Source organism: Cebus imitator, unplaced genomic scaffold, assembly GCF_001604975.1.
Source record: "Cebus imitator isolate Cc_AM_T3 unplaced genomic scaffold, Cebus_imitator-1.0 Scaffold0, whole genome shotgun sequence".
In the NCBI taxonomy this organism is placed as follows: Eukaryota; Metazoa; Chordata; class Mammalia; order Primates; family Cebidae; genus Cebus; species Cebus imitator.
This window is the reverse complement of record NW_016107315.1, coordinates 10,815,221-10,840,786: the sequence shown is the minus strand read 5'-3', so window position 1 is coordinate 10,840,786 and position 25,566 is coordinate 10,815,221. Positions and strand designations below refer to the sequence as shown.

At 44.2% G+C, this 25,566-nt stretch overlaps 1 long non-coding RNA gene across 1 annotated transcript; it reads left to right on the top strand.

Annotated features, from left to right (window-relative positions):
- The first annotated feature begins 1,373 nt into the window (after positions 1 to 1,373).
- On the top strand, positions 1,374 to 24,637 carry LOC119470412. Its single transcript, XR_005199318.1, has 3 exons — positions 1,374 to 1,475; positions 23,789 to 24,193; positions 24,555 to 24,637. It is a non-coding gene; the product is annotated as an uncharacterized LOC119470412 (long non-coding RNA).
- Positions 24,638 to 25,566: the final 929 nt, after the last annotated feature.

The window sequence follows — 25,566 nt, the reverse complement described above, 5'->3', positions numbered from 1 at the left end:
ATAACTCTTCAGACTGATTATCCATGGAACGCTTTGGAAAACTGTTGCCAAGCTCTGACCATGTGCAGAATCAGGGAAATGCTCAGGTCTCATTAGGCCAAGCTCTAACATGATCTACAGAGTTGAATGAAGCCTTGTTAGGTTGGGAAATTTCAGACTACATTAGCTATTAAACTAGAAACACTGCTGAGATCTCACTGGCAGATTAAGACACATGGCCAGGTCAATTAAGGATTTTCCAGTTAGAAGATTTGGGAAGGTAGAAAGACATTCTTGGGCATTTGGTTAGTAAGCGCACTGAGCTTTTGGTTCAGCACAGATGATAAGATTTGGATAAACAGAGGGAATTCCTTGAACTCCAAGGGAGTGAAATTTTGTATTAGTTCATTTTGGGTTGCTATAAAGAAATATCTAAGGCTGGGTAATTTATAAAGAAAAGAGGTTTATTTGACTCACAGTTCTGCAGGCTGTACAAGAAGCATGGAGCCCACATCTGCTTAGCTTCTGATGAGGCATCAAGAAGCTTTTGGTCATAGCAGAAGGGAAGGGAAGCCAGCATGTCACAGGAGGGGAGAGGGAGCGAGAGAGCGAGGGGGAGGTGCCAGTCTCCTTTAAACAACCAGCTCTCCATGGAACTAAGAGTGAGCACTCACTCATTACATGGGGAGGGTACAAAGCCATTGATGAGGGATCCACCCCCATGACCCCAACACCTCCCACCAGGCTCCACTTCCAACGCTGAGGATGAGGTTTGGAGGACAAACATCTAAACCATATTAAATATACTTGCAAATAAAACAGTCCAAAGGAGCACAAAAGGGACAACGGAGAGTGGGTGCAGCAGACAGATCAGGGCGCCCTGTATGCACTTGGGTCTCACCAGCATAAGGGCTAGGTCTCCGACTGCCAAATCTGCCTCTCTTTGCCTGAGGGCTCCCTCTGGCCTTTGGAGCCTGCAATGACCAGCAGGCCAGAAATGCATAAGAACTGATGTGTGGCAGCTTGAAACCAATGACTGGTGGGAACTGATGAACAAACACCCCCGAGCTTCCCACCTTGTAGACAGGATGTGCCCTGATGTGCACTGGCTACAATGGTTCCCAGAATCCCTCAAAGGCTAAATCTCCAGGTGCCCACAGTGGCCTCTGGTTCGGTAACACGCTGTTGGTTGCCTGCCTTCCCATCTCTGTCTTACTTTCCCTAGGAAACAAGGTAAGTTCTGCAGGAGTCTCTTCTTTGGCTAGAAGCCTGATTTCCTGGGTTCCCATGATTCTCCGAAGCAAGACTCGTTCCACTGCAGTGAGTTAAGAACAGTTCCATTGTATTTCTGACAGAGGGCAGCATTTCGTTTTCTTTCACAGAGAGATGTATTCCTGGGCTTGCAAATGACTCTAGCTCAAAATAAAGAAAAACAAATTGAAATGAGGATTTTAATCACTGTGAAGGGTATGAAAGGCTGTGTCAGCGTTTCCATGGTAAGTGCCGTCTTTCAGGGGTTTATCATCCCAACTATAAAAATATGCTTTATGCTAGGATTTGGCAAAAGCAAGCCTCAGTCACTTAAAACCTATATATTATTAAAGATTCTACTTTCAATCAAGTCAGAAACGTGACTCTGTAAAAATGGCACAGAATGCTCCTCTGCCCCTGGCGACTGCCGACTGCTGCCTGCCATGTTCCCTGCCAAACCAGCTCAGCACTGAGAAGTGGCAGAGGCGCAGCATCTGGACCTCCCCGGAGGCTGCTTTGTGTTCTGGAAATGGTTCCTCCCCTGAGGAAGAGGGCCTGGTTCTTTGTGGAAGCTAAATGCAGCCCTTGGGGGGGTCCCGCCTGCGGGTCTGTAGGTGGCTGTTCTCTGAGCACTGGCTCACTTACTCCCTTTCCTGCGTCCCAGGTCCCAGGGCTGCTCAAGAGGAAGGGACTTGTCAGCACAGCCACACAGCATCACTGGCCCCTTGGCTCAGGGTGCTGAGGCCACTGCAAACAGCATAAGTGGAAGAAACTCATTAGACTTAGGCTGGTTTTACCTGGCAACCCGAGCTCCCTGTGGTGTGAGGAAAAGGAAGGCAGCTAGGTCAAGTGAGCAGCCAAAAGAGAAAGCAAAACAGGGCTCAGTCTGAGTTTTTATGTCATATCACATAAAAGCCACCTCTGCTTGGCTTTAAATGAGACCAAATTTGCAGAAACTTTGGCATGTCCTTTATTCCAAATAGGGTCGTGGGGGTGGAGGGGGCTCTTAATGATAAGAGAAAAGGTAAGAGCAGAATGTCACTTTTTATGACCCGAAATGAGTCCTTAGTGTGGTGACGGTGTGTTTATCAGGTCTCAGGCGTTAGCAATGTAATCTTTTCCTTAACACAGCAAGTGGTGCATACTGTGATTTCCATTTTGAAAATGAACAAGTTGACACTCAGAGCTTAGGGAATCCACCCTTATGAAGGTCTCATGGAGAGTCCATAAGGAGCAGGCCCTTAAAGGTGGATCTTTCTGACTCCAAGTCACAGGGCTCTGTATATTGCCCTTGGGAACAGTCACAGATTTTCCCAGGAAACAGTGCAGGAACAGAGTTCCAGGGTTCCATCAGCCCATCTCCTCACCCATCCCCAGATGGTGGGCATCCTGGCACAGTGCTCAGTGTGCCCCAGCCCCAGCAGATTTCCCGCTGTTGAGTTAAACAATGGCTGAAGAGGTCAGGGCTAGGAACAGTGGCTAAACTCCAAAGCATTTTGATTGCTAACATTTTTTGAGTGCTTACTGTCTACCAGTCACAGTTGGAAGCACTGTGTATCTGTTACCTCTCTTAGAACCACTCCCAGCCTGCCTGAGGTAGGTAATAGCATTGTCCCCATTTTACGGGTGAGGAAACCGAGGAACACGGAGATTAAATAACTTGCCTAAAGTCACATACAAGCCAGTAGGAAGTGGAGGTGGGATTCAAGCTCAGGCAGCTTGACTCCCAAGACCAAACTGGGGATTGGTGTCCTGTGTGGGTGGCAGGGAGTGAGAGTTGAGGAGGGTACACTTTCTCAACCTCTGAATATTCATGCAGGGTCTAGGTGTTCATTGGTAACCCAATCATAAGTGGCTGGGCTGGACAAGACTTAAAGCTAGTCAGTCCCACCTCTCATCTTCCTGTTGACCGTGTTGATTCTGTAAGAGGCAAGGGCTGCCTGAGGGTATCCTCCCGCCTCTAGGATGGGACACTCTGGGCAGAGCCACAGTAGGATCCTAAGTCTCCTGGGTCTCCTGCTCCTGCATGAAACAAGATCTTCTGATGGGGTCTCCCATGAGCAGAGTAAGACAAGGTCCTCCTGTACATTGTCCCCATGGTGACTCAGGTAAGATGACCCCTGAAAAGCTGTGACTGGGAGAGTTGCCTTCAGGGTCTGGGCAGGGCTCCTGCAGGCTATCCTGTACCCCTCAGACGAACCAGGTTTACTCCCCTCCACCATCTCTCAGTCTGGAGAAAGAAAGAAAAAACAAATAGCTGGGAGTGAGATGGATATAATTAGTGGTTCTAGAGGGCATCATAAAGCAGAAAAACTGATTCCTGTTAGGATGAGAGTGTCATCCATGCCACCCCAGGACACTGGGATCACACAAGCAATTGTACAAGGCAATAACACCCCTGATGCTGAAGCTGTAGCATCTGTTACGCCAAGACATTTTGTTTATGACTTCATCATGCATTTCTGGGTTGGTCTAAGATAGTTTTGCATTGGCAGTTAGATATATTGCCTTGTAAGGCAATTAGTGGGATTGAACCTTTCAAAGAGTTTCATGGGGAATGTGATGGGGGAAAATGGGGGAGATAGGAGGAGGAAGGAATAGAGAAAAGTTATAATATAAACAAAAGAAGAGCAAATAATGGCAAATATTGGGAAAGATATATATTCTCACTGGTAATCAAGGACATGATAATTCAAACAAGAAATTATTCTTTTGCATATCAGGCCAGCAAAGATAAAAAAAATGATCAAATCCAATTCTGGAAAGGAGATGAGCATGTTATTGAAGGGATCACACTGTTATTACCTTGCTGGGATATAAAAATTTTAAGCATTATCCAATTGACCCAGCATGAGAAATTTTTTTAAGAGTAATCAGACAGATGCTTAAAGGATATGTGTACAAGAATGTCTAAAGTGGTAATTGTTAGACTATCAAAAAAGTAAAAACTGCTGAATGTAGATTAATAGGGGACCAGAATGGCAGAGTGAAAACCTTCATAAATCTGTTTCTCCATAAAAGTAATGAAAACACTGGCAAAAATTGTTAAAATTAACTTTTTCTTAACTCCAAAAATCAACCAAAAGCATGCAACAATACACATTTACTTAAGAAGTACAGAACCTCCATAAGAGTAGCAATTTATGGCTTTATTTTGTTTTATTTTTTAAAAGACAAGATCTCACTCTGTCACCCAGGCTGGAGGGCAGTGGTGCAATCATGGCTGACTGTAACCTCAAACTCCTAGGCTCAAGGAATCCTCCCATCTCAGCCTCCCTGGTAACTGAGACTACAGGCTCATGCCACCACGCTTGGCTAATTGTTTTAATTTAAAATTTTTTTATAGGGATGGGGTCTTGCTATATTGCCCAGGTTGGTCAGCTTATGGCTTTGTGATCTGACCTACTCCCAACAACCACTGCCTGGCTCTACTGTAATTACAAAAACTGGCATCCTTGCAGCTACCAGGTGGGATTTAGAGGATCTAAAAAAGTCCCATCCCTAAAGCATCCACACTAAAGGGCAGGTCAAAAATTTTAAAGAAAGATTTAGAAAATGAGATGACCATAACAAATTTTGAAAAGTTTTGGCATATCTCTGGGGATCCAGAAAACCACATGCACATCCAGACTGTGCACATGCCTAGGAAAAAAAATGAAAGGGCCTCATTTCTCACCTCTGGCTCACCTCGAAGCTCTGCACAAGCATAAACGAAAAGCTAAGGCTGAGGAGTGAACTGCTTGTGTATTGAAAGCATGCCTCAACACACACAGTTCCCTGGAAGGGTGAAAAATGTATTGGTCCAAGGCATTTAAACTAATCTCTGACCAACTAAGCTACTGAATAGAAACTTCAGTGGACACACACTACAAGGAATACAGACTTTAGAGAAGTAATCCAGGAAAGTCACTAAAAAAAAAACAGTAATAACAACAATAAGCCCTGGGAAGAGAATATATCTGATTTTCAGACCTGTCACATTATATTACCTAAAATGTCTAGTTTTCAACCAAAATTATGAGACATGAAAGGAACAAAAAAGTACAGTTAATATGCAGGGAAAAAAGCAATTGACAGAAACTATTCATAAAGAAGGCCACATATTGGATCACTAAATGAAGATTTTCAATAAGACTGAATGAAGCTATTATAAATATGTTCAAAGGAAACCATGTCTAAAGGATTAAAGAAAAATATTACAATGTCCTGCATCAAATAAATAATTTCAATAAAGAGGCAAAAATTTTTAAAAAGAACCAGGTGGAAATTCTGGTGTCAAAAAGTACAATAGCTGAAATGAAAAATTCACTAGAGAGGCTAAACAGTAGGTTTTAGCTAGCAGAAGAATGAGTAAATTTGAAGGTAAGTCCATTGAGATTATCTATTCTGACCAAGAGACAGAAAAAAGAATAAAGAGAAATAAACAGAGCTTCAGAAACCTGTAGGATTCCATCAAGTGTACCAATACATGCATCATAGAATTCCAGAAGGCGAGTAGAGAAAAAGTGCAAAACACTATTTGAAGAAAACTCAAATTTAATGAAAAAAATTTAATCTACACATCCAAGAAGCCCAATCCACTCCAAGCAAGACGAATTCAGGCTAATATACACCAAGACATATCACAGTCAAAATCGTGAAAATAGCAAAAAAGAAAAAAAAAAAAGACTCACCACATAAAAGGGATTCTTAATAAGACAAACAACGGACTTCTCATCAGAAATGAAGGTCAGAAGGCAGGGCAATGATGTATTCAAAATGCTGAAAGTAAAAGACTATCAATTAGAAATTCTATAATCATCAACACTATCTTTCAAAAATGAAGTCAAAATTAAGACATTCCAAATTAACAAAAAGTGGCAGAATTTGTCACTAGCAGACCTGCCCTATAGAAAATGAAATCATTCCTTGTTCATTTATTTCACTATTAATCTTGATATAGTTTGGATTTATGTCCCCATCCAAATCTCATGTCTAATTGTAATCCCCAGTGTTGGAGGAGGGGCCTGGTGGGAGGTGATTGGATCACGTGGGTGGACAGCCCCCTTGCTGTTCTTGTGATAGTGAGTGAGTTCTCACAGGATCTGGTTGTTTAAAAGTGTGTATCACCTCCCCCTTTGCTCTCTTACTCCTGCTCTGACCAGGTAAGACATGTCTGCTTCCTCTTTGCCTTCTGCTATGATTGTAATTTTCCTGAGGACCCCCAGCCATGCTTACTGTACAATCTGTGGAATTGAGTCAATTAAACTTCTTTTCTTTATATATTACTCAGTCTAGGTATTTCTTTATAGCAGTGTGAGAACAGACTAATACAAATCTTCTCAAATAGGAAGAGAATTTGAGATTTACTGAGGACAATGGAGTGAGAATACATTTCCCAAAGGCTATGCCTTAACTTGCTCACAGCCATCCTTCCCTGCTTTCCAGTCCAGCCCCGTGTAGGCCCTTCTGCTTTTGACCACTCTACCCACAGTACATAGATGCTCTGAGAGCCCTCTGGGAACCTTAGGTAATGCTTTCCTATAGCGTCTTGGGATATTGTACTTATACCTTGCAGAAACTTTAGAAACTAGCTGGTTTGATGCCAACTTCTCGCTTCCTAGCTGTGTGACCTTGAGCAAGTTACCTCATCTTTCTGTGCCTGTTTCCTATCTCACCAGCAAGAAGTAAGGAAATACTCAGCTCCTAGGTAGCACTCCCCTGTGCTAGCTGCGCAGCCCTTCGGGGAGCAGAGGGAAAGGCCAACTGTGTGCAGATGGGGGCTAAAGGAACGGAGGACTAAAAGGTCTCTTTGGTGGATGAATCCCTGTTCTCCTTGAGGCATTCACCCATACCCTGAATCCTCCTTGCCTTCTCTTTGTTTAGCCTCTGCAAGGCACTTCCTGATGGCCCCACCTACCTCCATCCAGCCGCCTTCCAGTTTGGTGGCCACCAGCTCCACCGAGAGTGGAGCCAGGAAAGAGGAAGTAAGGAAGAGATCCCTACAGTGGTGGTTCTTACTGTGCAAAGGCCAGGTGCTGGTCAAGTTCAAGCCCTGCACCTTGGCTTTTTGTTTTTAATTTTTTACTGCTCACTAAAAATAAAACAAAACAAAAAGATAAAATAATAAAATAAGATTCTTTAGGCCTTGTGGTTGCCCTATAACTTTCCTGTTATTTTTCCAAATGAGCTCTCCTCCTCCCTTCCCCTTCCAGCCTACTTTGCCTCATCCACTCTGCCAGAACCTTGCCTCAATGGCCTTTCATAGTGCTGGCTGACCACTGCACTGTACCTGGCTTAATTTGAGAAGCACACACTTCTCTCTATCTCTCTTCCGTTGAGCTGGTTTCTTTAAATATTCTCATCCTTATGCTTCCCAATACCCTGAGGTAATTGCACTCCAGGCCAGTGGCCTCATAGTTTCCAGTGAGAGCTACATCCAGCCCTTCCTCTGGGCTGGGCATATAAGAAACACTCAGCTCCTGGCATCCTGAACTGGCATGTGGTGAAGGTTCAGACTGCCTCCCTGGGGCAGATTTGCAGGAGATTTCTTTTGAATAAGTTGTCAAATAGGAAAAGGAAGTTGTAAGAACAATACCCCAGCTGAGGAAGAAATTAAATTTCTGGAATTTGGCCCAGAATAAGGACCAGTCATTTTCTTCCACAGCAGTTTATACCTGACTGATCTCAGAGGGAGATTAGTAGCGACTGGAGCTAGAGGCAGGGGCTCAGGACCCTTCATTAAAAAACCCCCAAGGATGAACAAAGATTTTCTTCTGAGCATCTCTGGGGGCTTTATAAATAATAGTGAATCTTCACAGAAGCCTTCACAGAGAGGCAGGGAGGAAGGGGGCTTCTTTCTTTGGAAACAGAGATACCAAGATGGGATGTGATTTATCTGAGAACATGAAATGCCAAGGGCCGTGAAAGGGAATGGCTTCCCAAGCACCTAATTGAATCCACATTTTTTGATGCTGGCAAACCACTTATTTGAAAAAAACACTGACTCACAGCATATATCAAGCACCTTTATAGGCTGCGTCCTGAGGAAGATGCTTGACACAATTTGTCCATACAATATTCTTTTTTTTTTTTTTTTTTTGAGACAGAGTTTCACTCATGTTACCCAGGCTGGAGTGCAATGGCGTGATCTTGGCTCACCGCAACCTCCGCCTCCTGGGTTCAGGCAATTCTCCTGCCTCAGCCTCCTAAGTAGCTGGTATTACAGGCACGCACCCCATGCCCAGCTAATTTTTTGTATTTTTAGTAGAGATGGGTTTTCACCATGTTGACCAGGATGGTCTTGATCTCTTGACCTCGTGATCCACCCGCCTCGGCCTCCCAAAGTGCTGGGATTACAGGCTTGAGCCACCGCGCCCGGCCCATACAATATTCTTAAATGTTGATTCTATTACCATCCCCAATTCACTGATGAGGAGACTGAGGTTCAGAGAGGTTCCTTAACTCACTTAGGTTACACAACTGGCAAATGAAAGAACTAAGATTGTAACCCAGCCATCTATCTCCCTGGCAAAGCCACCACCTTCTCTCTGTTTTACTACTCAATCTAGCAACCAGTTTGTAAATATGTATCAGCAACTTTAAGAATGTTCCTGCTTTTTGATCCAATAACCCTACTTCTGGCAACTGATTCTCATGAAGTAATTCTAAATGCAGAATAAGTGTTTTACACTTCAACATAGCTCAGGACACAATGATGTTTGCCTCTTTTCTTCCCCAAATCTCGCTGAAATGACAGAATAAATACAGAAATAAAAATTGAGTCCTAATGGTTGAGGACAGTCAGGAGGAATAGGGTCAATGTCCAGGGGATTAAGGAACTTCTGGGAAACAAGAAAGAACAGACAGATGATGAAGTGAAACAGAGGCTGTCATGCTGCAGAGCTGAATGCACAATCATCACAGAGTGAATCCTCCCTGCCCAGAATTCCAGACAGAAGCAATAAGTGCTAGGAGAAAGAGCAAGTTAGGGGTGGCCTGAAGGATGGTTGGGCTCTTTCCTTTCTGCTGTCCATAGCGGTTCCCCTATACACACACAGGAATCTGAGGTTGGTTCCTATGTCAGAAGCTACATTCCCTGCCACCGCAATGGTATTCTCTTGTGGAGTAAGGAAATGTCCTCTAGCCACCAACACTCTTCAGTCCATATGTTCATCTGCAAACATCAACAGATAAGCAGGAATTGCCAGACATTTCAGAAAAGCCAGAGCCTGAAAGAAGCACCAAACACAAAAATAGAACTGACTCTGAGAAAATAGAATTTATACCTAAAACATAGAAACCTTTAAGTAACTAAAATGAATATCCCAGAGAGAGTTAAGAGAATAGAGAATAGCACATCCATTTAAAAGTAAATAAAGTCTCTATGAAAAAATATAATCAGAATCTTTGGAAATTTAAAACTAGGATTACCATTTGAAAAAAAAAAAAAAAAACTCAAGAAATGAACTGATTAGAAAGATGAAAACCAAATTAGTAAATTGGAAGATCAAGCTAAAGGATTATTCCCAAATGCATTAGGAAAGAAAATAAAGAGATGCCATCTTGTTTAAAGTTAAGTAATATGAACCAGAGAAGCAAATATTGATATATCTTTCTTATAGGATTTCCAGAAGAGAGAACACAGAGAATGAATAGAAGGAAATAGAAAGGATATAATCTAACGTGCTAAAGAAAGATGTCAGATAGAAAAGGACGCACTAAGAGCTGAGCAAGAATACAAAGCAAGTTTCTAAAACTCATTTTTTAAAGGCAAAAAATCTAACAGAAAAATAGATAAGCAGCACAGAAAATTTACATAAGAAAATATGAGTATGTTTAAAAAATAGGTGAAAAGAGCTCAGTCTTACACATTATTAGAGAAATGTAAATTATACTTTTCGCCCATCAAGTTGGCATGAAAGAAATGTGCCCTAAAATCCAGTGTTGCCTATGATGATAAATCAGCAATTTCATAAATGCCATTTGTTACAGCCTTCCAGTGGGCAGCTTGGCAGCAGCTTTGAATAAAAAATTTAAATGCAATTAAGCATTAACATTTTTAGCAGTTGGGTGCAGTGGCTCACACCTGTAATCCCAGCACTTTGGGTGAATCACTTGAGGTCAGGAGTTCAAGACCAGCCTGGCCAACACGGTGAAACTCCATCTCTACAAAAATACAAAAAAATTAGCCAGCATTGTGGTGTGTACCTATAATCCCAGCTGCTTGGGATGCTCAGGCAAGATTGTTGCTTGAACCCAGGAGGCAAATGTTGGAGTGAGTCGAGAATGCATCACTGCAGTCCAGCCTGGGCAATAGAGCAAGACTCTGTCTCAAAGGAAAAAAAAAAAAAACATTACTAGAAATCCCTTCTGCAGAAATATTCACCCATATCCACAAAGATGTGGCCAGGCACAATGGCTCATGCCTATAATCCCAGCACTTTGGGAGGCCAAGACAGGTGCATCACTTGAGCCCAGAAATTCAAGACCAGCCTGGGCAACATGGCAAAACCCTAACTCTACTAAATATACAAAAATTAGCCAGGCATAATGGTGCAACACCTACAGACCCAGCTACTCAGTAGGCTGAGGCATGAGAATTGCTTAAGCCCAGGAGGTGGAAGTTACAGTGAGCAAAGATCATACCACTGCACTTCAGCCTGGATAACATAGTGAGACTCTGTCAAAAAAAAAAATGTGTGCACAAGGATGTTCATTGGACCATTGTTTGTAACAGTGATAATTGGAAATCACGTGAGTGGTCATCAACAGAAAAATAATTAAATGCATTATGAGGTATGTGTGTATTTGTACATGCACATATTATGGACTTCTATGCAACCATCAAAAATAATGAGATAGAATGATGTTTATATTCTAATATGCAAAGATTTTGAAGATAAAGTGAAAAAAATCAGTGTTGAAGTATGGGTGTACTTTGATTTTTCTTGCCAGTGTTTCTTCAGTTCAGGGTAGTTTCCTTTTATTATTTCTTTGAGTTTTTTTCCTACTGAAAATTCTATTAGAGGAATGTTCAAACTTCTAGACCTATGTCTATTAATTATCTTCTCATATCCTTTACATCTTTGTCCATTTGTGTGCCCTTTCTGGCAAAAACCTCAACCATCTTTTACAAGTTATCACTTGCTCTTCAGCCATTTCACCCTCAATTCCTAAGGTTTTTAAAAGTTTGAACAAACTTTTATTTCTAATCTCACTAATTGTTTCTAGTTTCATATCAGCCTACTTTTGTATTCAATGTCCTCCTCATTTCCTCTCAGGATATTAACTGTTTTTAAAGTCTTCTTCAGTTTGCTCTATTAACCCTGTTTCCCTGAGAGTTGGGTGCAACTTGCCTGTTGGGCCGGGGGCCTGCCTTTTGGGATGCTGCCTCAATATTTTGCTCTCCTACCTCCCTTCATCCTCACTTTGAAACTACTTTTATAAAAATTATATCACTGAGGGCGGGCGCGGTGGCTCAAGCCTGTAATCCCAGCACTTTGGGAGGCTGAGGCGGGTGGATCACGAGGTCAAGAGATCGAGACCATCCTGGTCAACATGGTGAAACCCCGTCTCTACTAAATATACAAAAAATTAGCTGGGCATGGTGGCGTGTGCCTGTAATCCCAGCTACTCAGGAGGCTGAGGCAGGAGAATTGCCTGAACCCAGGAGACGGAGGTTGCGGTGAGCCGAGATCGCACCATTGCACTCCAGCCTGGGTAACGAGCGAAACTCCGTCTCAAAGAAAAAAAAAAATTATATCACTGAAAAAATTATGGCAGTAGGGAAGATTTGACCTAGCCAGGCTTTAGTTTTTAAGCTACTGAACTAACTTTGGAAGACATTTAGTTTATAGTTTGAATGATAATAGCTCTTCTCCAAAACTCAACTGCCTTTGTAAAGCTCACAATGAAAGGCCACCAGGCTAGGAGGAGGAGAGGAGCCTGAATTCTAGTAAGGCAAGCTTGTGGGGTCACATGTGGCCCAGGAAGGCTTTGCATGAGGCCCAACACAAATTATAAACTTTCTTAAAACATTATGAGATTTCTTTGTGTGTGACTTTTTTTTTTTCCTCATCAGCTATTGTTAGTCTTAGTGTATTTTATGTGTGGCCCAAGACAACTCCTCTTCTTCCTATGTGGCCCAGGGAAGCCAAAAGATTGGACACCCCTGGGCTAAGGTGTAGATTGCCAACCATTATTCTGGAAGGCATAAGATATGCAACTTCCCGGATTATTCCTGCAAATATTATCACTATTGTAGATTGGATTTTTTGAGATATCTTTTCAGGTTTTTTGCATATCTGATACTGATGGCTCCTGTGGCCCCATCCAGAAGCAACTTAGCACAAAAGAACAGCTTTAACTCCCAGTTATTTCATCTCCAACCCAACCAAACAGCAGTAAGCACCCATTGCATAGTCACCCCAACTCCTTCCCCCAAACCACTATTGAAAAACTTCTAACCAATGAATCTTAAGGAGACTGATTTGAGTAATAATTCCATCTCCCAGGTAGCATGACCAGCCTCACATCAATTAATCCTCTTTCTTTACTGCAATGCCATGTTCTCTATTTGTGCAACAGGCAGGAAACTCATCAGGTGATTACAACTTCACCAAGTAATTTAAAGTTTGATGATTCTAAGAGTTGTCCAGGATATGGTGAACTGGGTTCTCTGTACTGTTCTATGGGAAGGTAAATGGTACAGTCATTTTGGAGGGCAATTTGGCAATAGCTATAAAATTTAAATATGCATTACATTTGATTTAATTATCCCTGTTTTGGTTCTGAATTCTAGAGTTATGCTCATCTGTGTACACAAAGACATTTATTACAAGTTTGTTTGTAAATATGAAAATTGGAAATACTCTAAATGGCCATCAGTTAGAGAATTATCAAATTAATATTATGAAATTGCATGGCCCAGTAGAAAACAGTTACTGACATGTACGGATATAAAAAGATCTCTAAGACATTACGTTTTTTAAAAAGCTGCCAAAAAATACATATCATGTGCTACATTTAAAAAAAGCACAAAAAACAAAATTTGAATTTTCGTAGGTACTTCATTGTGAATAAACACATAGGAAGTAGTGGAGGTTGAAGACCAGAATGATAATAGCTGTTATTTATAGGCAGCCAGTCAGATGTTAGGGAGATTTATTATTTTAAATGCTAATAAGAGTAAGTTAATTTATAAATTTTAAAATAAAAAAATATGTTAATGATAAGCTAATAAGAGAGGGAGCTGTATTTAGGGCCTCCAGGACATGTAGCAGCAACAGGTTTTTGCTTACAAAGCAAGTCCCCAGAGTCTGGCTTGAGCTCAGTGTTTGTGGGTTTCAGCTCCCTGCATCAATCAGATATCTGCCTGGGAACTGGTGGGGGCCGGGGCAGGTGCACGGTGGCTCTGCAGAGTGTACAGACACGGAGTACACTCTGAGGGTGGAGCAGGATGCCTGGTGTTCGAGGGATTGAGAACTCTTTTCCAAAACCCTACTTCTACCAGGGCTCTCAGGAGGAAGAGAACCTTCTAACTGAATGGAAAGAGAGATTTTCATGTATTTATCAGGACATCAAAAAAACATTTCTCAAAATTCTCATCCCTCATAATAAGCTACAGAAAAGGTAGTCCCACAGTCAGATAAGTTGAAAGATACTGTGTACTATGGATACTAGAACACACATTATGGTACTGCAGGCTTGGAATCCATAATTCAGATACCTGCCTAACTTAGCACTTATTTATTTGATAAAGGACCCCCCTCTAGTAAAAGAAATGCAACATCCTTGAAAACCACTTTAGGAAATACCCTGTTGCCTCTTCGAATTTTTTTCCACATAGTAATGAATGTAAATGGGACAGGGAAAGGAGGTTTGCACAGGTGCTTGAAAAGAGGAGGGGGCAGCGGGGACAAATGTTGCCCGTCTCAAATATTGATTCTTACCTCAGTCCTCCTAAAGGAGCTGTTTCCGCTGTGAGTTTAGATTCAGACAACACCACTGGGGGGCCCTGCTGACTGAGTGTGACAAGGAGTTGGGGAGTGTGGCATCTTCCTCCTGCCTGGAGGTGCACGGAGTAGCTTTGATACAATGAGAACTCACAGGCTCAGGCCACTGGGGCACCTGGAGGAGCACAGCCGATGCCCTGGGGGCCGTGCCAACACTCTCCAGAGGCTCTGGAAACAGCAGCTGAGGTGGAGTTCTGGCCTCGCAACAGGAGACAAAGACATTAGGAGTCTGGGACAAAGATCATTAAAATCATCTCTAGAAACATCTCAGTGAGCTAGAAAGGGGCATAGAGGTTTCATGGAATGAGAAGCAAGGGCAATGAAATATACATTGCTCATTGCATGAACTCATTGTACCTGCTGAGTGGTGGAAGATGGGAATCTGGTTATTTAGAACAAGCTAGCTACGGGTCTTTCTGCCTGATACTGTAGCCACTAGCCACATGTGGTTACAGAGCACCGGAAAAGGTCAGTGCGAATGGGGATGTGCTGTAAGTGCAAAATATACACCAAATTTAAAATATCTCATGATCTGCCACAATGAAAATATCTTGTTAAAATTTTCTACTGCATAAACATCAAAAAGATAACATTTTGGATATATTGGGTTAAGTAGAACATATTAAAATTAATCTCACCTGTTCCTTTTAATGTCTTAAACATAGTTAGGACATATTTATCATTACTTCTATGGCCCACATTATGTTTCCAGTGGATAACGTGGATGAGGGTTTAATAAGAATCAGCTGGAAAGAAAACAGCCCTTTGGTTTGAGAGAACAAGTTATTCGCTGGGTGTGGTGGTGTACAACTCTAATCTCAGCTACTCCGGAGGCTGAGGCAGGAAGAATGCTTGAGGCCAGGAGTTTGAGACCAGCCTGGGCAACGTAATGAGATCCTATCCCTAAAATGTAAACACATAATTTTTTTTTATACTTTAAGTTCTGGGGTACATGTGCAGAACATGCAGGTTTGCTACATTGGTATACATGTGCCATGGTGGTTTGCTATATACAACACCTTGTCATCTACATTAGGTACTTATCCTAATGCTATTCCTCCCCTATGCCTCCAGCCCCTCCTATTCCTCCACTAGTCTCCCAACCCCTGACAGGCCCCAGTGTGTGATGTTCCCCTCCCTGTGTCCATGTGTTCTCATTGTTCAACATCCACCTATGAGTGAGAACATGCAATGTTTGGTTTTCTGTTCTTATGTCAGTTTGCTGAGAATGATGGTTTCCAGCATTATCCATGTCCCTGCAAAGGACATGAACTCATCTTTTTTATGGCTGCATAGTATTCCACGGTGTATATGTGCCACATTTTCTTTATCCAGTCTATCATTGATGGGCAGTTGGGTTTGTACCAAGTCTTTGCTATTGTGAACAGTGCCGCAATAAAATGTGTGCAAAACACATAACATTTTTAAAAAGAAGAAAGAGAACAAGTTATTGGACTGAGAGTTGTGGAAGACTGTGGGGCAAATAGATAAGATTGTATAAGTATAAGACAGTAGAAGAAAGAGGCAGCAAGGGAGCTGCAGGAGGACAGGCAGGTGTGGCGTGGGGCTGGGTCTCCGTGGAGAAAGGAAATGGAGGAAGGGTGGGAGGGGGAGGCCCCAGCAATGGCAGTAGCAGTAGCCCAGGAAGACAGATGGCCAAGAAAGGACTCCCTGGGGCAGGGCTGGCAATGAATTTTGCCAGCAGTGAGGATTGTCTGTTGATAAATGTTAACAGTGTTCCTGCTCTGTCCCTTAATACCCATCTGCTGTCCCCATTCCCCAAGGGCATAGTGCTTCACATGCTCTGTGGGTTAGAGGTACCACACAGGGTGGGGAGAGCTCTGTCCAGGCTCAGGCAAAGGCTGCGAGCCTGTGGTGTGTAATGGAATGGCCCAAGAGCCAGAGGCAAGGAGGGGCAGGGAGGGGCTCAGGCGGCCGCGAGGAGACCGTGACACCTTGAAATTTCTTGGAAGTGCCCAGAAGAGCACTGGCCTGCTGGCAGGGATGTACAAGAGGGCTGAAGATCTATGTTTGGCTTTTGAAGGGAAGGATTACTCCAGCAGGCTGGTGGACGGATACACAGGGAATACCATAGACTAACTTTGGTGTACTTAAGGGAGGTGGCGGAATGAAAATGTATATTTGAATTTGCATAAAGAACTACTAGAAGAATGCGTATGAAGATCCCATGGGGCATGGCAGGGGGACCGGGCGAAACAGGGCAGAGGTGGGCAAGATTTCTCACTGTATCTAGTTTATATAATTTTGATTTTTGAACCATGTGAGTGACTACTTATCAAACGAACTGATGATTTAGAGGGAAGCGGTTTGATGCAGTCCAGACCTTTCACCAAGGAAGCTCCCGATTTTCATCCAGAAAAGCCACAGCACCAAGGGAGGCAGCTCCTCCAAGCTGGCTGCATGAAGCAGGGCCACAGCCGACTGCCCCATCTGCTCTCCTGCTCCTGCCCTCCTAGAGCTCTTGCCTCAGCCATGGCATCCTAGAGATGGTGCCATGGGGTTTGTCAACTGAACAGGAGACAGAGTGAAATTAAATTACATATGAAGGTTGACTGTGGAAAACAAGTGGAGCCAATGCTGAGAAGCAGCATCTTAGTGAGACAGATGATGGCTGTTTGGTCTGTGAGGTGCACCACTGGAAGCTTCCAAAAGGCCCAGCAAGACCCATTTCTGTGGCTGACTTGCCATGTGAAACACCCTGGGCACTTGGCCTGCACCTGGAGAATGCCACCCCGACCTCCCCACCATCACCCCAAGTGTGGCCCCTGGGGCCTGGCAACAGAGACACACAGACGATGAGCACAGAACCATACCTGGAGAGAAACACTCCTCCTGCGACACAGAAATCCAACCTCACGTACAGAGAACTTTGACCTTTGCTATTTCTCATTGGCTTTGTGGAATAATCAGAAGAGACAGCGTGGGAGCAAAGGTGGCATTCACAAAGCTTAGCTCTCATTGCCTCATTAATCCTCCGAGTCACCATTACGAGGCAGGGAGAGGCCAAACACGATTACTGCCTTTCAGCCAGAACAGCAGGGTAATGGCCTGCCCTGTGTCATGCATGAGTCATGAGCAACGTGGGGTCTAACCGTGATATTTGGCTCCTGCTTGCAATGGGAAGGTAGAGGTCATGGATGCACAGACTGGCAGAACAATTACCTGAGCAGTATGACTTCAAGTTCGAGGCAAAGATCTTCCTCCATGGGCCTGTCTACTGCTGCCCAAGTAGCTACCATTGGTCCTTCTTTGGCATTAAGCATAGTTTACAGCCAGTGTTTCCTAAATGGCCAGAATAGTTCATGGCCAATATTTCCCAAATGTCTTGGACCAGGGGCTTGCTTTTGGCATTCCTGATCCAAGACATTTGGGAAATACAGGCCTAGTGGACAGCTGGAGCTGCCTGAAGCATTGCCCCTGGGCCTTGGTAAAACATCACCTCAATCCGTTCAAATGTTCCCCAAGATCTGTTCATCAGTCTGGCTGAGTCCTGGGAAGACACCTGGAAAAAGTCCATCTTACTTCGACAGGAGGGAGGGGCAGAAGAACTGAGAGCAGGATGAATCCATGTCTGGGGCAGAGGCTGTGGAGAGAGACAAGTGGCACGCAGGTCCTCCAAAAGCCAGCCAGGTGGCCCCTAGGACACATCCTGCCTCCAACTTGCACTTAGCCTTGGGTGAAAGGCTTTTCCCAGTCTCCTCCATTTGGTGCTCTTTTACCTTGTGCTAGGCTCTGGGATAAATAATTTTCATGTGTTCTCACAATTTCCAGATGAAAATCTGACACTCAGAGAGGGGAGCTGCTCATGTTTGCATAGCTGGGAAATGGTTGAAGTGGAATTTGAACTCCTGTCTGGCTGGAGCCTAAATGTTCCTACTTCCCGGAGCATTCCTACACATTTACTCACACATGTAAACAAGTTGTGGGAAGGGAGAGGAAGAGGAATGAAGGGGACCAGCTTGGAGGCAAAGAGGAAATGGTGAGGTGGAGACACGGGAAATCCTGACTGTGTATGTAAATCCTGTCAGCACGTAAACTGATCTATTTTAAGGTCAAGACCAGGGTGCAGCCCAACAGAATTGCAAAAGCAAAATGTGTTTGCCTTTGCAGTTGGCTTTATAAATACATTTTTCTTTAATAACTGGAGCACTGGTGAACATCTGGATCATCCTAAATTAGGTCTTTGACATTTGAAAAAATAATCTCAGGTAACAGAGTAAATGGTTCAGGCTCTGTGGCTAGAAGTCTCCTGGTCTCTGACATCCAGGCTGTTCCTGCTCACCTGGTTCCTCTTTTTAATAAACTTACTGGAAGGAGCTCCAGAGAAAAGGGGACAGTCCTGATAAACTGTGGCCAAGCAAATGGAGCAAAAGACAGGTTAGTCTAGCAGAAGTTGGTGGCCACAAATCCAGCAGCCCCCTGCAGACAAAGTCCTTAGCTAGTCGGCCTGATGTGAGTGTTCTGCATACCTCATGAACAGCCTCTGCAAGAGGATCGTGGGAGTTCTGGAGCCCTGTGTCCACTTTAGGGTATAACACTCCCACCCCTCCACCAACGCTTCCCATGCAAGTCAAGTTCAAATGCCCACCAATTGCAGCCACTGTCACCCCCAGCTCCGGCATGCTAAGTGGCCTTGAGTAAGTTACTTAACTTCCCCATTCGTCTGTTTTCTTATCTATAAGATGAGCATGATAATAACACAAGTGACCTTATGGGGTTGTGATAGGATACAATGAGACAATACATGCAAGGAGCTTGAAGAGTTCAGGGCACACTGAGCGCCATGCAAGTGTGTGCGGTTCTTTCTTGTCCGGGGTGTGGAGATAATGGGGGAGGGAGAATTGATTGTACACATTCTGTGTGTCAGGGAGCTTCCGCAGATGATCTCCAATGCTTCCTATAATCCCTTAAGAAAGTGATCATCACCAAAGTTTACAGATAGGACACCAAGTCTCAGAGAGGATCAATAATTTTGCCTGAGGTCACAGGATTTGGAGACAAGTGTCAGGGTTTGAACTCACATAACCCTGACTTCAAAATCTATTATCTGAGTCATTCCACACCTCCTCCCTAAACCATAGCTGGCCTGAATTACATGTGACACCGGCTCTGGTGACTGAACCACAGCCATGGAGGCAGGAGCTGGGAAGCTGGACCGTGCTCACTCAGGACTCCTGGGATGGGTCTTTTCTAGTATTCACAGTTCCAGTTGGTGGCCCAGTGTGGAGTGACCGGGGACGTCACGTTAAAGGAGCTGAAAAGTGAGAACAAAACTGGAAGAGGAGATGGGATCTTCAGGGCCTGGCAGGGAGGGACACATTCCAGCAGAAACATCCCTGTGTTTGTGGCCTGGCCTTTCACCTGTCTTCCAGGAAAACCAGCCCCAGGCACAGTGACACATGTGAGGAGGCTCCTGGTAAAGTCATTCCCTGTGACCGAGCCACCTCCCTGGGCTGGCCCTCATACCTGTCATCTCGTATACTCTCTACAGGAACTAATGATGATTATGCATTTTACAGAGAGGTCACTGAAGCCTATTAAAGTGAAACAAGTTGCTCCAAGCCACACAGCAGAGGAAGATTCAACCCGAGTCTGGTTCAAAGTCTCTCATTTTCTATGACAGCTCCCTTGATGATAGCAAGCACTGATGCTGCTCGTATAATAGAAAACATGTGATGGATGCGGCACTTGCCAAGGCTGGGCTTCTCCCACGGACAAACCCAGGGACAATAACCTATGGGCTATTTCATTTTCTTTCTTTATTTTTTTGAGATGGAGTCTTGCCCTGTCACCCAGGCTGGAGTACAGTGGCACAATCTCAGCTCACTGCAACCTCTGCCTCCCAGGTTCAAGCAATTCTCCTATCCCAACCTCCCAAATAGCTGAGACTACAGGTGCATGACACCACACCTGGCTAATTTTTGTATTTTTAGTAGAGGCAGGGTTTCACCATATTGGTCAGGCTGGTCTCGAACTCTTGACCTTAGGTGATCTACCTGCCTTGGCCTCCCAAACTGCTGGGATTAAAGGCTTGAGCCAGCATACCTGGTCATATTGTCCCTGAGAGGAACAAAAGGAAACTGAGGGTGCTGGGCTTCTAGGAGGAAAGAGGCTATGAAAGCACAGGAGAGAGGGAGACAGGTAAATTGAGGAAGAGGAGAAAGGCAAGGAGAAAAAAGGAAATTAGGGAAACAGAAGGAATACAGAGACCATGGGAATGAGTGAGATAACTAGAGCCTAACACAGCCTACTTGCAAACGACAATATGGGCCTCTGTACCTGACAACTACCCTGTTCCTGCACCCAATGCTCCAGGAGCTGCATGGTCATCCCTGGAGAGAAGGTAATCTCCCGTCCTGGGAAGGCACTGGGCTGGCTCCCAGGGGCTCACAGGAACATTAACAGCCACAGATAGGCACACACACTTGACCTAGGATTCCCAGTATGTTACTTCAGTCTCTGGCAGCTGGAGTGCAAAACCTGCTTGCAATCCCTGAGATTATGTGAGAGAAGGAAATGTGGCAGCTTGTGAGATGCATGTTAGGAAACACGTGGAATAACTTCTCAGAGTGCAAGGTTATCATTCCCCCCCACTTTTTTTTTTTTTTTTTTGAGATGGAGTCTCTCTCTGTCACCCAGGCTGGAGCCCAGTGGTGTGATCTTGGCTCACTGCAACCTCTGCCTCCCAGGTTCAAGTGATTCTGCAGCCTCAGCCTCCCAAGTAGCTGGGATTACAGGTGGGTGCCACCATGCCTGGCTAATTTTTGTATTTTTATTACAGACAGGGTTTGGCCACGTTTGCCAGGCTGGCCTCAAACTCCTGACCTCAGGTGATCCACCCTCCTCAGCCTCCTGAAGTGCTGGGATTACAGGCGTGAGCCACCCCACCTGGCCGCCACTGGCCAGGGAGGTCCTCTGACATCATCATCTTCATTGTGGAGACCAAGGAGCCAAAAGGTGAAGGAGCCAGAAGGTCACTGGGCTGGGCCTCTGGTCTCATTGAGAGTTTAAGAATGAGGGGAGAGGAGCAGCCACAGGGTTGTCCTTTATGTCCTTGCCACTCATGTCTAGGCCTTGTTTTCCCCATTTGCCAAATGGAAATAATAATGCCTTGCTTCCCTTTTTTACAGGGAGTTGTGAAAAAAGTAAGTCAATGAGTGTGCAACACTTTGAATTCACTAACAAAGGCATTATCACTGTCAATATGCTGACAAGTTAAACATCCATCTAAAGGCCAAGTCAGATGCCCAAAACAGAACTTTCTTTATTTGCAGTTTCAAAGATCAGAAATCGCAAGACCTTTCTCCATCATAAAGTGTTTCCAGAATGTTCTAATGAGCATGAGCCAATGATGAGCATCCGTTGTTTTTGTCTGCTCAACATAGGCTCTCCTTGTTTTCTATAATAGCAGTTCATTTTACATTAGAAAATGCTTTCAGCATAGGTAGAAATGCTAGTTCAGTCCCACCCCAACCCATAGGCCAAGCGGATCCTCTCTTCCCAGAAATTTCAATCTCAGTGGAGCCACACAAGGATATAAATCAATTGCCCCTAATACATGCCTTTCTCTGGGGCTACTTGTGTGTGCTTTCATGTATTTCTGTTTTGCTCAAGTCAGCTGAGATCTGGTTCATTTCTGTTGCTTGCAGTCAGAGATCCCAACCTGAGGGCCCTACTTTGTCTTTCCCCTAAGGACTCAGAGATTGGGAAGCTCAGGAGAGAAACAGGAACTGTGGAAAAATTTCCCAGATGATGGGGATACTTGGGGTCAGGGAGATGGAGCAGCCCAGTGCAGAAGTAGATCAAATCAGATCAGAACCCAGGAAAGAACCTGCAAACACTGGCTGATGCGGTGAAGACATAATACACTTAAACAGGCCATAGGGATTGGGATCTTCCTCCTAGCCCCTACCTTGACCCCTCCTCTCCGTGACACCAAGCTAGGCCCTATCATGCCTAGATTTGATAGGGCTCCTGTTTTTCCCTCTGGCTCATATTTCTATGTTTGATCTTGATTAGGGCAATGAAAGGTTCTGGGATTGGCTTGTCCAACTCCCTCATTGTCTTCCGATAGAGAAAATGAGGACCAAAGACGATAGGAGTCTTTTGGTCCTTTGTAAATTGCTTTTTGTTTCTATCTGAGCTTATCCCACAAATAGCTTAAGAACTGGAAGAGCTCCTTCTAGGGAGGGTAAGGCACTGGCAGGGCCTCACCACCACCGCTCATACCTAGATGGAGATCAGGAATGGTTTCTACAGTGGCCTAGCTTGAGAGTGAAGTCACTGAGGGGCCTGCAGGGTTGGCAAGGTCACTGGTCATTCCCACTAGCTGTACTTTTGGCAGATCTGCTTTTTGCTGAGCAAGGGTCAGGCTTCTCAAAGTGTTTCTCAAGATAAGGCCCAAAGAGGCAACATAAATCATGAAAGGGCTAGTTGTGAGCTCTTCACACAATTCCTACCATCTTACTGGAAGTTGAAGGGCAGCACAGCCATACCTCATACATGGTAGCTTGTTTTTGGCTCATGAAAGGCCCCAGATATGCAGGCTCCTGAGCAGAGACTTGGAACTTAGGGAGAAAGAACTGTTCACTGGCAACGACGGGCCACAAGTGGTCCCTTTATGGCCCGTAGAGGTCCTTTGGACACTCACATAGTGCACCAAGGAGATGGAACTCAGCCACCCAACCTGCCCACTTCTGGACTCCTCCCGCCTGCCTCAGCCAGGATCAGGGATAGAAAAGGGAAGCGGGAGGAAAGGCCTTCAACCCAGAATGCTCTAGAAGGAGACACTGTGCAACCCAGGCATGGTGAGTCCTCTCTGTGAAATAGGGAAAGTCAGAGAACCAGATCCAGAGTCAAGCACCGTCAAAAGTTTATGATTCCAATTTTCTAGGGAGCCACAGCCCCTCTCAACTTCGGGGCCTTGCAGTTTCTTCTGTTCCTGGTGGGCCAATCCTCCCTCTCCTGGGTGTCTGGGCCACATCTTAGAGGGAGCAGATGTGATTGGCTCAGCTCTGATGATCTTCACATCTTATGGGTCAAGTATCAACAATGGACGAGCCTTCTTGGGCCACCCTTCACCCAGCTAACGTCATCCCTGAGGATGGTCAGCACAGGCTGGCAGGTGTCACGGCTGGCAAGTCTGATCACACCCCAGGAGCTGGCTAAGGCTCAGGTTTGGCACTCACAGCCATAGTCCAAGCAAATTGGGGAGCAAGTGACCTCACTCACATGGCATGGGGCTTGGTGACCCCTGCCAGACCCCACAGTAGCTCCCCATTCAATCACCTTTGGCTCTGTTGAGAGGTCTTTGTTAGTCCTGATATTTTTCTTGCTCATCCTTTGCTAGGAGTGATAAAAATGCCCTAAGAAACTTCACATTAACAAAGTTGTGTTTTAAGGCTTAAACAAACTAACAAAAAGGATAAACAGGTTTGTGGGCTGGAGGAGCTTCAGATTTATAATAACAATGTCATTTGTTTGCAGTAGGAATGTCGGTGATAAAGATCTTTTAAATAGCTGTGTGTTGTTTGTTATTCTAGGTAAAACTACTCAGCTGGATGATGAAAATGGTGAAAACACACTGCAACATGACTGAGCAGACTTTGAAGTGTCCAATACAGCAGGGCATTCTAGGATCACCTAATAAATGGCAGTGCAGTTCCCAACCCCAAACAGAATAGTATGTGAAGCCTCAGCACCCTCATCAGGCCACGTAGGAGCCAACTGTGGTGGCACCATGCATGTAAATGGCTTCAACCAAGTGACCACACTGTATCCTTTCGTCATTAAAGAAATGTCTCCTTCTGCCTTCAGCACTAAGTTGAGTTCAGCTTCCTTGCCCACTGTCACTTTAACCAAGCTGGAGGAGGCACTGCTCCAGCACCCTCCTGCCCCAAGATCCAGACCCAGACACTGCACCACCCTCTCTAACTGCATGACATAGGGTAGGTTACGGGACTCTCTGCTTCAGTTTCCTCCTAGGTAAAACGGAGGTGAAGCACCACCTTATAAGGGTGTTGTGAAGTTTATCATTAGGCATGGAGTAAGTGTTCTTAATTGTTTGCTGCTTTATAAATAGTATAATCATCATGGGGATTTTCTGAGCTCTTCCAGAGATGAGCGCTTCACCTTCATTGCTACCTGCATGTCTGAGATGGCGTAGGACATATTGATTGAATCATTCATTCATTAAATTTATCAAATATTTACCAAGTGCTAACTATGTGCTATGCCCTGCGGTCATAGTGATGTTGAATGTCTGAGAGATGTTCAATGGTCTTTTTATCCATTTCTTTGGCATTCTAGTGTGGCTTCCTGATTGTCTACACTTAGTGGTACTGATACAGTGGTACTGATGCTATCACCAATTGGTCATCTACCATAAACCAAGTAATTTATATACACATTATCCAATTAGTTTCTTATACCACCCTAAGTACTAAGTATTGCTACCTTCATTTTCAGCCAATAAAACTGAGGCACAGAGAGGTTAAGTAACTCGTTCACATTCCTACAGTGAGATAATGTCATCCCCAGGAGTTGAACAGACATCTCTTTGAGTCCTAATTTCTCCACCATGCTCTGGGAGGCCAAGAGAAGGTGGGAGACCTTTCTGCTCTGAAGGGCCATCTTCCCTGGGCACAGCAAGACACTCCCTTAATTTTATCTCTGAGAAGCTCAAAACCCTTCAGCAGCTTCTATTCCCAGCTACCACACAAGCCATCCTGTGACCAGAGGTGTCAGCAGCCAAGTCTTTTCATGGGGCTGTGTGTATTCATATTTTCTTTGGAGGTGCTTCAAGGAAAATATTAGTCCATGAGTTAAATAACTATTCAGAGACACGATCCAAAGAGACACAAGCATTCCAGGAATCGTGGAGAGTGAAAATGGCTTATGAAAGTCCAGGCGTCATCTCAGACCTGCGGACAAAGCAAATACCATGCCCATCCTCGAGCTCAGAAATAGCTGTTCTGGTAGCAGGTCATCTGGGGGAGTCTTATGACAAAGGAAGTCAGAGGATGTTCTTTTTTTTTCTTTTTTTTCCTCCCAGCATTATTAAGGTATAATTAACAAGTAAAAATTGTATATATTACAGTATACAGTGTGATGCTTTGATGTATGTATACATTTGTGAACTGATTAAATCATTCTGATTAACTTAACCATCACCTCACATACCTATCATTTTTTATAGTGAGAACATTTAAGATCTAATCTCTTAGCTATTTTTAAGTACGCAATACATTATTATTAGCTATAATCACAATGTTGTACAATAGATCTCCAGAACTTGTTCATCCTGTCTAATTGAAACTTT